This window comes from Pogona vitticeps, chromosome 4 (assembly GCF_051106095.1).
Source record: "Pogona vitticeps strain Pit_001003342236 chromosome 4, PviZW2.1, whole genome shotgun sequence".
Classification (NCBI taxonomy): domain Eukaryota; kingdom Metazoa; phylum Chordata; class Lepidosauria; order Squamata; family Agamidae; genus Pogona; species Pogona vitticeps.
Window position 1 is genome coordinate 46,371,102 of NC_135786.1, and position 13,022 is coordinate 46,384,123.

Consider the following 13,022-nt stretch of genomic DNA (forward strand, 5'->3'; position numbering starts at 1 on the left):
TGTACTCATTTCATTGATGAGTTTCCCCTTTGTGTTTTCCTGTAGGAGAATATCCTGACCATAGATACAAAAAAGAGAAAATATTTTACTCAGACGCCCACCTAAATTCCTCCATGTCTCTCATTCTGTATTTTCTCCCAAAAGGAAAACACTGGTTGAACTAGTACAAGTGGAATAAAGGAGGCAGTAAGACAGCTGCTGACCAAAGAGATGATATGAGAACACCTAGCAAATTTAAATGATTTCAGGTCTTCTGAACTAGATAAGCTGAATTCAAGGGTAATTAAGGAATTTGCAAATGTCATCTCAGAGCCTTGGTCTATCATCTTTGAGAATTCTCGGAGAGCACATGAGGTTTTCAAAGACTGTCATCTTTATCTTCAAAAAGATAATAAAAAAGAATTCTGGCAACTGCAGACCAATCACCTTGACATTAATACCAGGAAAGGATTAAATCACTGGTTCTTAACCTTGGGTTACTCAGGAGTTTTGGACTGCAACTCCCAGAAGCCTTCACCACCAGCTGTGCTGACTGGGGTTTCTGGGAGTTGCAGTTCAAAAGCATCTGAGTAACAAAGGTTAAGAACCACTGGATTAAATCATTGGTCTGTGGGAATAGAAAACAGTATTGTGAATATTAAGATCCACCATAGGTTTCTTAAAAACAAATGACAGCAGGCTAATCTTATCTCTCTTATTGATTGAGTTGCAAGGTTATGCCGGGGGTGGATAAAGTGGATAAGGGAACCTTTTTTTCCCTTCTCATGCAATACCAGAACCAGGGGCCATCCACTCAAATTGAGGGTTGGGAGAGTGAGACAGACAAAAGAAAATATTTCCTTACCAGCGTGTTGTTAGTCTGTGGAACTCCTTGCCACAGAATGTGGTGATGGCATCTGGCCTCAATGCCTTTAAAAGGGGATTGGACAGATTTCTGTAGGAAAAGTCTGTTGCAGGCTACAAGCCATGATTGGGATGTATAATCTCCAGGCTTAAAAGGAAGGTACCCCAAAATGCCAAAGGCAGGGGAGTGGTACCAGGAGACAGGTATCTAGTTGTCTCGTGTGCTCCCAGAGGCATCTGATGGGGCCACTGTGAGATCCAAGAAGCTGGACTAGATGGGCCCTTGGCCTGATCCAGCAGGGCTCTTCTTATATTCTTATGTAAGGTTCCTAGATGATAAGGCTGTAGATATAATACATCTTGATTTCATCAAGGCTTTTGAAAAAGTCTATTCTTGTTGCCAAGTTGGTAAAATGTGGGCTAGGTGACACTACAGTTAGGTGGGCTTGTAGCAGACTAATGGGCCATACTCAAACTGCTGTTCAATGACTCTCTGTCATCCTGCAGAAAAGTGACAAGTGAAATGCCACAGGATTTGGTCTTAGGCCTGTTGTTGTTCAACATCTTTATAAATCACTTAGATGACAGTGTAGAAGGGATGTTCATCAAATGGGCTGATGACAACAAACTTGGGATGGAGGAGGTGCTATTATCACAACAGACTGAATCAGGATGCAAGGCAACAGAAGCAGATTGTTTCAGCAGGGAAAAATATAAAGTTTTACACATAGGCATGAAAACATAGGATGGGTGACACCTAGCTTGGAAGTAGGATTTAGGGTTCTTAGTAGAGCACAAGCTACACACGTGTTCACAGCAGGTTGCAGCAGTAAAAAAGGGGCTGCAGTACTAATCTGCATCAACAGAAATAGCATGTCCTGATCAAGCAAAGTAATAGCATCATTCTAAGCTGATTTGCTCAGAACCCACCTGAAATACTGTGTTTTCTGGGCACCACAGTATAAGATGAATATCAGCAAGCTGAGATGTGTCCCGAAGAGGACAACCAGCATGGTAAATGGTCCAGACCCCTAGTAATATCAGGAAAAGGAGATGAGTATGTTGTGGCATTCGCCCTCGTGCCCCTTGCCTGACCCTCCAAACACAGAGCACACAAAGGCAAACTACTACTCCTTTCCACCCGCTGCCACCAGGTGATCACTATATCAACATTAATTATGGAAGGATGAAGATGCAGGTCCAAACTTCACTGTCTTTTAAATAAAATGTTTTTACTGATTACAGATATCTGAATATTAATCATAGGTAATTTCTATTATCAATCTCAACCTTCTATTTGTCATTACAGTTCTTATTCACTTTTCACTCTAATCATACCTCAGATCTCCCAAATACCACACTCTATCCCCTTCTCCACTCTCTCACTCTGACTCTGACTGACTCTCTGACTCCGCCGCTTTTATTACATATCTCTCGGCTCCGCCTCTCTGCAACATTAGCTTGAAACATGAATATTCATAACTACTTAACATAATAGGGGTGAACGCTACATATGTTTATTTTGGAAAACAGAAAACTGAAGTATGATGTGACAGCCATCTTTAAATATTTGAAGGGTTGTCATGGGAGATCAAGGAAACATATTTTTTCCAGCTCGATAGGTAACAACCCTAAAGTCCTTTTGACTGAAAAAAAATGTGATTGAAAAATTGTAATTAATTGACAAATAATTAGGAAGAACCTCCTCACTGTGAGAGCTAATTGAATCTGGAATAGACTCCTTCAGAAGGTGCTGAACTCTTCTTTATAAGGCGGGGTGGTGGGGGTTAAGCAGAGGCTGGATAGTCTTCTGTCAGAGATTATTTAATTACAGATTTGCTGCTTCATCAAAGAGTTGGACTCAATGACTCTTCAGGTACTGGCAAATTCTACAGTTCTGTGATTATATGATTCTTTCCATTCCTTTTGAAAGTCATATATAATGCCCACTTAATTGTGATCTTATTGTTTTTGGATACATAGTGTAATTGTTAGGATTAAGCTAAAATTCAGTTTAAAAAACTAAAGCTATGTCTATAGCAACAAGATTAGGGAGCGGTCATCTCCCCAATGCTGTTCAACATCTATATGAGGCCGCTGGGAGGGGTCATCAGGGGATGTGGAGCATCGTGTCATCAATATGCTGATGACACCCAGCTCTACATTTCCTTTTCACCAACTGCAGGTGATGCCGTCCTGTCCCTCCAGCACTGCCTGGGGGCTGTACAGAAATGGATGCAGGAGAACGGGCTGAAGCTGAACCCGGACAAGACGAAGGTCTGAGGGTGGGTGACCCTGTGGATAGTGGCTTGGGAAACTCCCTCATGTTTGGGGGGGTGGCCCTGGCCGCAAAGAGTGGGGTCTGCAGCCTGGGGGTACACCTGGACCCGATGCTCATCATGGAAACGCAAGTGGTGTTGGTAGTCCGCACCGCCTTTTTCCACCTTTGGCGGATTGCCTGGCTGTGACCTTACCTAGACACGGGGGCGCTCACTACCTTAGTACATGCGCTCATAATTTCTAGATTAGATTATTGTAACACGCTCTACGTGGGGCTTCTTTTGAAGCTGATGCGGAAACTTCAAGTGGTGCAGAATGCGGCGGCCAGACTCCTTACTGGAATGAGAAAATATCAACATATCTCTCCTACTCTGGCCATGCTGCACTGGCTGCCCATCCGTTTCCACATTGACTTCAAAGTGTTAATGCTTACATATAAAGCCCTAAACGGTTTAGGACCTCGATACTTGGTGGAACGCTTACTCCCAACTAGCTCTACCCGTGTCACCCGCGCGAGCCAGGAGGTGAGGCTGAGGAGCCTGACGCCGAGGGAGGCCTGGAAGGAAAGAACTAGAAACCAGGCCTTCTCGGCGGTGGCTCCTCACCTCTGGAATAACCTACCTCCAGAGATTCGCGCTTCACCCTCGCTGGGTACTTTTAAGAAACCAACTAAAAATGTGGATGTATAGGCAGGCCTTCCCTTCCAGTTAATTCCTGTCCTCTTTCCTTTTTTTCTCTTTATTTAATTTATTTTGTATTTTTCCCATTGCAAAATCATTTAATTAATTAATTGTTATAAATTTTTCTTGAACTTGTTATGTTTTATGTTGTAAGCCGCCTAGAGTGGTCGAAATGACTAGATAGGCGGGGTATAAATACAATAAATAATAATAATAATAATTAGTTTAGCAGGAAATGCAGAGGTTTTATTTCAGGCTTAGTGAGACCCAGTGGACAGATAATTATGTTAGTGTTAGCATGGATGGTGCCTCCAACTTTATCCTGAAGTAAGTTTGTCATAATTTCCTATTTGAATATGGTCTGGAAGGGATTTAATTCACTTTTAGCTCTTCTGGAGAAAAAATAAGGTAATACAGCACCAGACTCATCCACTTCATGAACATCAACCCCCAGACCAGTGATTGCCACTTAGACTGCAATTCCCAGAAACCCCAGTCAGCACAGCTGGTTGTAAACGCTTTTTGGAACTGCAGTCCAAGAATACCTGGGTTACTCGAGGTTGGAAACCACTGCCCTGGGCGATGGCTAAAAACAAGGAAATGTTTTCTGTGCACATCTCAAACTCCAAATATTAAACTAGAGGAGACTAGGCTAAATCTATGGAGAACAAAAACAATGCACCTTGACGAATGGATGAACGCTGAAGAGTGTTTCCCACCATGATAAGACTCTAACCAGACCATCTGGGAGTCATTAAATAAACTTCCAAGTGAAGAAGGAAGATCAAAGAATAATCAAATAAAGTAGGCTACTTGAATACAGCACAAATTTTCTGTGATTATGGAGAAATTTGGTCAAAGCAGCACTTAAAGGTTAAGGTTCCCCTGGACATTTAGTTGGGTCATGTCCAACTCCAGGGCGAGGTGCTCATCCCGGTTTCCAAGCCATAGAGCCAGTGTTTGTCCGTAGACAGTTGTCACGTTCCCGGGGGTTACAACAGCCGAAGTCCAATAAACCAGTCCAGGGTCAAGAATACCAAGAATGCAAAGCCAATGTCCATAAATCAACTCACAGAAGGAAGTCCAGTGTCAAAGTCCAGAGTCCGATACACAGCGTAGTCCAGAGTCAGAGTCCGAAGTCCAATACCGGCATAGTTCAAGGGCACAGTCCAGAGTTCAGTGTCAGGAACACAATACAAGAAATGTGGATGCAAGCCAAGGTTTTGACTCCTTGCTTCCACAGAATTTCTGGCTTCACTGGGAGCTGTTTTATAGTAAAACAGCTCCTTGAGCTGCTGGAAAGCTTTCTATCCTGTTAATACTCAGGACTAGATGCACATAGGTTTCTGTGGACAGTCTTTGAGTGATCCTCTGATCTTCTGGTCCTAAGTCTTTCCCGAAGCCTGCCCCGAAGCCTGTCTGCTGTGGAAGGAGAATCTGGAGGCAGTTCAGGTATTTCTGATCTCTCCACATTCTCTTCAGCCACAGTTAAAACTTCGGGTTCCAGGTCTTCGGAAGCATTCATGACAACAGTTTCCATGATCACGTGGCCAGAGCGACTAGACACGGAACGCTGTTACCTTCCCACCAAGTTGGTACCTATTTATTTACTCGCATTTACATGCTTTCAAACTGCTAGGTTAGTGGCAGCACTTACATGCAAACAATTTATGACTTACCGTGTGTACAAAAGAAAATCTAACAAATGGACAGGATAATGCTATGGAAGTAGTCTGCTTCTGGTCAAAAAGAGTCAAATTATCTTAACATTTGAATTTATTTTTTAATTTCATCTATATTTTATATACATCCATAATTTAAAATTGTGCAATGCTGTGTGGGTGCAGCCAGCCTCTGGTGCTGCAGAGCTAGCAAGAGCTGGGTTTCCTGGCACAAACTCCATGTGCTCAAGTTCAGGGTTTAAACATACGCATCGGCACTTTACTTCCAGTTGTACTACAGCTTTGCAGAATCTCTGTGGCCTTAAAAGATGCAGGTTGAGGAGCATACACCAGTACTTGACACACACACCCTCAATGGGATCCTCAGTTATCTTTACTGAGGGTCCCCACAGTTGAGGTCCCTCAACATGAGACTTTGCCCAGCTCAAAGAGGGTTTGTATTGTCCTTCATATGGATGCTGGCTGTCCAGCCCTTCCCCTGGTCCTTGCCTGTCCAAGATGACAACTGGAGGGAGGATCTCCCGTCAGTCATCAGTGATCCTTTGAGTGGAGGAACATCACATAGTCCTCCCAACTTTCTTGGGCTGTAGCAGTTCCTCCTGGGCATCAACCCAGATCCCTTTTGCTTCCTCTTCTTCTGTTGACCAGCAGCCTCCCACAGGCCTGTCTTCCCTCCTTTTCAGCTGACTCCTGGCTGCCTCAGGCAGGTGTTCCTCATTAGGCTGCTGCACCTTCCCCAGCTGTCCTCTCTCCCTCTTTCCTGTGCTTTAGCTTTTTCCCCTGGCTGAGCTCTCTCAGCCATCTTAAAGGGGCCCTCGGGCTCACCATGAGCAAGCTGGCTACCTGGCTTGCTCACCCTGTCACACTCTGATACAAATAAAGAAAAGAATGCTTTTACTCTCAAGAAATTTGTTAGACCATAGATGCTCTTAGCTGTATATAGTATGATATCACTGTTCGGGAATCTTTGAACTAGAGCATATAACAAGAACACACGACAGGCCACTATTGCATGGTAGTGCTCCTAGAATCTGATCATATTTTCTGCCTCCCATATCATGATATAGCAAAAATGTGGAGCTTTATCTGAATATTGATATCCAAAAGCTAAGATGGGGGGAGGAAATGAAAACTTATTCAGTAGATTAATATTGGTAAACTTAGATTTGTTACCAAGCACCAAAAAAAAGGTAGTATGGCACTGAAGAAGCATAGTTCTACAATTATGCTTCTTCAATGTGTCCCTTGAAGATATATTTCAGACTAATACGTGTATGTCTGTAATACACCATTAACATTTACACAATTACTTAGGAGTGCCTTTTTTATGGTTGCCAGTTCAGAAGCTGCTATCCAACTGAGATTTTAGAGCCAAAACCTGAGGCTACAGGTATGTCATTGCATTTTCACAAGGATGAGTCTTAGTGATGATACAGAACTCCACAGAAGCAAGGACTAGGGAGCAGATATGTTCTGCTAGAATTGACAATGGAAATAAACATGACTGAAATCCAGGTAAATTAATCTAGAATCAAAGTGCAATTCAGCTAATTATTGCTGCACAAGGGTGCAACAGAGCCATTCAACATTCTACAAGGCATTTCGAAAAATGGGAGCAGCCCAGAAAACAAATTATAACTTTTAAACTCTTGAAAAACAGCCCAGACTATTGTTTTGCGTTAGAATGAGAAGTGGTCAACAGATGGGGAAAAAAAGAGTCAGGTTCTGAGATTTTCCCTTGCTTGGTCTCTCTTTGTGAATGGTAGTGAGCACATGCCATCTTGACGGCTGACATTTGCCTTGTCAACATTTAGGCTGCCCTTTGCTATCTAAAGTTTGGCATCCTTTTTCCTGCTGGCAATGGGAGCACAATACTGTGTAGCAACATCAGGCAGTTTCCTGGTGTTTTGAATCACGGAAACACAGTAAACCCACATTCATAAACCAGAGGGTTTTTGTTGTTGTTTTTGAAGAACCAATTTAAATAAAAATGCCATCCCATGATCATGGTGAAATTTCTCTCCTGTGTGTGTCAGCAAGAAGCAACTACGTATACAGAGAAACTGCAGAGTCTGCCTGTAGAGATGGGCATGAACTGAATCACAAAACAGAAAAACTGATAAATTGGGCTGGTTCATGGTCCAGTTCACAATCCAGTTCACAGATCCTTTTTTACTGAAGCAAAACAGTGCTGAACTTTTTTTTCCCTTTTGGTGCTTTTTGCTTTGGCAAAACGGATGCCTGCTCGCCTCTTTCCCACTGCTCCCATCTCCTCCCCACCTGGTCCTGCCACTGCCTTCGCCTCCCCAGCTGCCATGCACAGAAGCAGTGCCCAGGATCCTTGCAGGGAAGCTGGCTGCTGCCTCTGTGCCGGCACCTGGCTCTCAGCAGAGGCAGTGCCTGAGCTGTGTGCAAGAAAGCCAGTTGCTGCCTCTGCGTATGTTCCCATCTCCTGGCTGGTCAAGATGATCAGCTGGGGGTCAGGCACATGTGCAGAGACAGTAGTTGGGTTCCTTGAAGAGAAACTGCACTGTCGAAAGGAACCCAGGCACCTGGGGAGACAGCTACATCATTGTCCAATATTAAGAAAAGTCTTTTCCTGGCTTCCCTAGGAAATAGATGAGCCTTGCAAAGGATGTTAGCAATGCTGTTTTGGATTACTTTGGCTTCACCCAGGGGTGGTGTGAACTTTCCCATAGCTTGATGTGAAGAGGAGAGATGAGCCACACAGGCACTGTACAGGGCCATCCACCGCCACGCCCAATTTCAAAATCACAGAAGGAGGGCAGTGATGCTAGGAATGACTATGGCAGAAGCACGTAATGCTGAGGAAGAGGGAGAACAGTTGTTTTCTCAGGAGGGTCTTTACTGCTCCATGATGCTATTCAAACCGTGCTACTTTTGGGGCAAGTACTTCAAAAATGCCTGGAATGGGGAGGTGGGAACAGGCCTGAGGTGGCCAAAAATAGAAAGTGACACTGCTCTGGTAGCAAGCAGCTCTGGGTGTAGGCAGTGGGTGGCCGTAGGGACTCACCTAAAGCAACTAGACTTCCAGTTTGGGTGAGCAAGGATGCTGGAGTCAGTATGAATAAAATGCAACACCGTGTGCCTATTGGGTGTGAGCATATAAGGTAACAGATCCATCTGGACAAACAAAGCAGCAAATGAACACGGTTGATAAAAGATGTCATGCTGTCATGTGCTATCAAATAGCTTCTAACTTACAGCAACCCTAAAAGTCTTTTGAGAGAGATCCACTGCCAAAGTGAATTTCCATGGCCAGTCAGGGATTTGAATCTGGGTCTTGCAACATTTCATCCACTCCACCACACTGGCTCAAAGAGCAGTAGGCATTCAGTTTTGTAGCAGAGGATAGACATGCAGATAGGTCAGCTACAAATTACAGAAAAACCATGGTCAAAGTCTCAGTCTTCCTTGCTACTATGAAGCTTCTTAACCAAGCAGTCTTTCTCAAAACCTCAGTACATATAAGACAAGATTTAATGGTAAATCTAACATATGAATCAGAAATGCGTACAATACTACAACAGCTGAGCTCCTCAGTTTCAAATAGTAATCATGTCTCAATGGAACCATTTGTGAACTCAAGAGTTGCAATCCTCTGGTTCATCCATGAAGTGCTCACCTTGGACAAAAGGCCTGCAGTAGGACTCCCTGGGGCGGGAGTGACACTTTTGAAGCCAAGTATGCACACAGCTACTAGTTCTGAAGATAGCCAATGTGTCAGCTGCCCCTTGGTCTCCTTGCTTGTTCCTCAAGCCAAGAAGTAACCATTTTGAATGGAGGTCCTAGTGTAGGGAAAGCGAGCTTGAAGGGCATGGGCAGGTTGAAGAAAAGGTTTACACTTTTACACACCTAAAGTCACACTGGTTCTTTAAACTTTGAAAGATGTTATTTTTCAGAGTTTAAGAGTGGGAAAGCATCCAGAGACTGATAAACTACCAGTCTTATTGTTGCTCACATTGGCCAAAATGAAAGAAGCAAATGGGAATGGGAGGTCCATAGTATAGAGGGCCATAGATCCCATAGTTCTCAATTAAATGATGCTAGTAGAAGGCTAGGTTTACTTACCAGCACCTTCCTTCCCTTTGCTTTAACTCAACCCTGTCCTGCTAAGAGCTTACATCTTTCCTGCAAATGTGTATATAGAGCTCTCTCCTGCCTTCACTCCATGACAGGAATGAAGGGGAATCCTTGCAAAACTGCAGGATTTTTATTTATTTATTTATTTATTTTGCATATTATGCATCTCTGGAATACTCATCCATGACAGGGAACTGGGCACATTCTGGCCTTATTCTTCCCGCACCAGCTTTCCTTTGCTGCACATCCACCTGTTTGCTACCCCACTGTGAACAGGGAAACAATACTGAATGATGCACAAAAGAAAGCCACATTCATAACATGAGGCGCTTGGAGCTATAATCCAGGGAAATCTATCTCTTGATTTGTAAGCAGGGAAAGAAAACAAAAGCTGTTATCAAAGTGTCTGAAGCCAAAGGAAATGATAGTGCATGGTGCCAAGAGAGGTGCAGAACATGGGAGAACTCAGTCCCGGAAAGGCTGTGCTCGGAGCTGCAGGAAGTTTTTCCCTAGTGTGTAAACACAGTCAGGCTCAGTTTGAGCAACACTGAAGGCGTAATTACTCCTTCCTTATCAACCTCCATGCATTTCTTCCTTGCAAAAATTCCTCTTTAATCTCTTGCTCTTAAAAGTCATTATGCTGATAACAATTTAACTCTGTTCAGTCTCTACAACCATTCACCTACTGCTATGAGAAAGTAACAGATGCAATGCTGTTCTTTATCTTGTTTGGATTTATAGGCACCCCTCTTCTAAAGTACAAAAGCCCAGGGCCTCATTTAAATGAATAATGTTATGCTTTCTGTTTCTCCCTACATTTGGAAAGAACGGAAAAGCCAGGAATTGTTTTAATCCAGCAATTTAAGGTGTCAAGTTAAGGTGCATAGTTGCTAAGCCAGCCAAGTTATTTTGGCATGTGAGGTGGAAAGTCCCACAAGCCCTGTTCCCCATCTCTAGCAATAAAAACACAATGGCAAATTAAATGAGCACCAATTTGCTGCCCTTTCATAACACCTAAAACCTGCTGCCAGAGACAACAGCCTCAAGTTGACTCATGGTAGGGCTGGCTGTGTTTTGACAAATTCCTGCTAATCACTGGAGTTAGTATTTGCCTAGATGAGCTAATATTGTGTGACTCATTGTGAGGGAGCTCCTTATATCGGATGTACTGCGAGAAACAATCATTTGATAGTATATTTTAATTGGAGGATTCAGCTTCTCACAATGCTGAGCAAATACACATGTGTAGTAAGCTTGCTAGGACCCAGGTCACTGACTGAAGTCTGAAGGTATTGCTCTGCTGTTCTGGATCTCCTGGCAGGGGGACAGATCTTGGGGCAAGCAGCACAGCAGAAGGACTAGATGAGATTTTCGAGTGTGAGGTGACTTTAGAGCCTGGACGTCCATCTTATGATATCTGAGCTCTCTAGCTTTTTTTTAAATCTCTGTGCCCTTTTACATAGGCTCTCGTCATGTCCATTTCTGCAGTCAGCTCACCCAGAAGGATAGACCCCTCCAAACACTTGTCGATCTTTCTATATGATATCACAAGGTTCCCACCTTGTGGCATCTCAAGGGCCAATCTCCCAGTCTCAGATTTTGGCCCTGAATTTTAGGGAATAGGATGCTGATGACCTGGTAACCCACAAGAGCAGCCATTTCCCTCCTTGGTTGGTGGTTTCCATAGCAAGGGATAGAAGTCTGTTTTTTTCAGTCTTGATTACTAGTTCTAGACAAAAACATATTCTGCAACCTGTTTCAGCTATCTAAAGTGTTTCTATGGCTTACAGATAAATCACATGCTACTAGTTAGTAAATCAGCTGTCTTTAGAATGTTAGTTTCAATAACTTATTTTAAACGGAATAATGCTATTCTTTATTTTAGTGAAAATTCATCAAATAACTTGAGTAAAAAATAAAGTAATTGGACTTGATCATACTTGATGTATTGATCTATTGAGTATTATTTGTCTAGCTACAGCAGGAATTGGCCAGATAACATCAGCTAGATTAGATTTCTACTAATTGTTCCAAAACTTCACCAAGTTAATCATGCACAGAGCTTGAGAAAGTTACTTTACATAATTGTATGTACAATTCCCTAGCCATCATGACAAGTGCTAGCTGGAGGATTCTGGGGAATTGTAGCTAAAAAAATAACTTTTCCAAGCTCTGATCAAACACCACTTTGGGAAAGATGTATACAATCTCAAGAGAAACCAGAATATATCAAATACCACTTTAGAATGTTGTAGTACTAGAAAGAAATATCTGGGATAATTCAGTTGACAGTGTCTCTAGATTTGGCAATATTTGGGAATAAATTGTCAATATTTACATAGGGTTTTAGGTTGAGTACAAAATAAAAGGACCTACCCAAACATCTCTTTTTTTAAAGATCTATGTTCTTTGGAAATTCTTAAAGCTCCTTCCTATTGACAGGACTGAAGATTGTTAGGATTTCCCCAGCTGGCAGTAACTGAATGTTTGTGAGGGCCTGCTAATAACTATTTCCAGTCTGAAACACATTAATGTACTGTGATTCCTGGCAGGCTACAAATACTCCACCCTCTGATGGTGTGAACATCGAATCTGGCTGGAATTCACATATGAAAATAACAAGCTGATTGCCAGCGTTTCCACAAGATGGGCTCATTATGTATCAAAGATCCTTTTGTCTCTCCTTAGACGTTTGAAGTAAAGTTTTAAAGATAATGATGTCACCTATAATGTGCTAGTGGGGGTGCAACTACAGCTCATTTTTAATTTTTAAAAAAGTAAAGACTGCTTGAGAACATGTGTATTTGGGGGTACTTTACTCTTATGTCAATTAAAACCCATTGGCTTGACAAAAGACCTCCTCCTGGCAGAGATGAAACTAACAGGACTATTTGGTCCTATGGATCAACATAGCTGCCTGCATTTTTGGACTCTGGTTCTGTTGCTACAGGAACAATAGTTACAAGCTCCTCCACTTCGGAGTTTACCACTATGTTCTTATAAGACGATACAGTTTAATTGCAGAGTGGTCTTGATTCACAGGTTTTCATGTGATTATGTTGTTCTCTCATTTAATGAAATGATGCATTCTTCTCAATAGCATTCCTGCACAGCATCAGATTATTGCACCTGATTTATGAAGAGCCTGTGACTCTTTAGATATGTCACTGCATTTCAACTACCATCCTTCCGAGTCAATAAGGCCTTTAAGAATGTGCAGCAAATATATGACTTGCCCTCCAGCACAAGATAGCAGTTACTCCAGGTGAAACATCTCCAGGTGCCTATTCTTGATCTTTTTGTTCTGAGAGTTTCTGAGACCCTCTAGCTGCTGGAGATTCTTATTAAGATATCTAGATTATCCAGGTCTGCAGCAGCCCTATATAAACATAGGTGGCAATCAAATCTGATCTGGGTCTGATACAGGAGATGT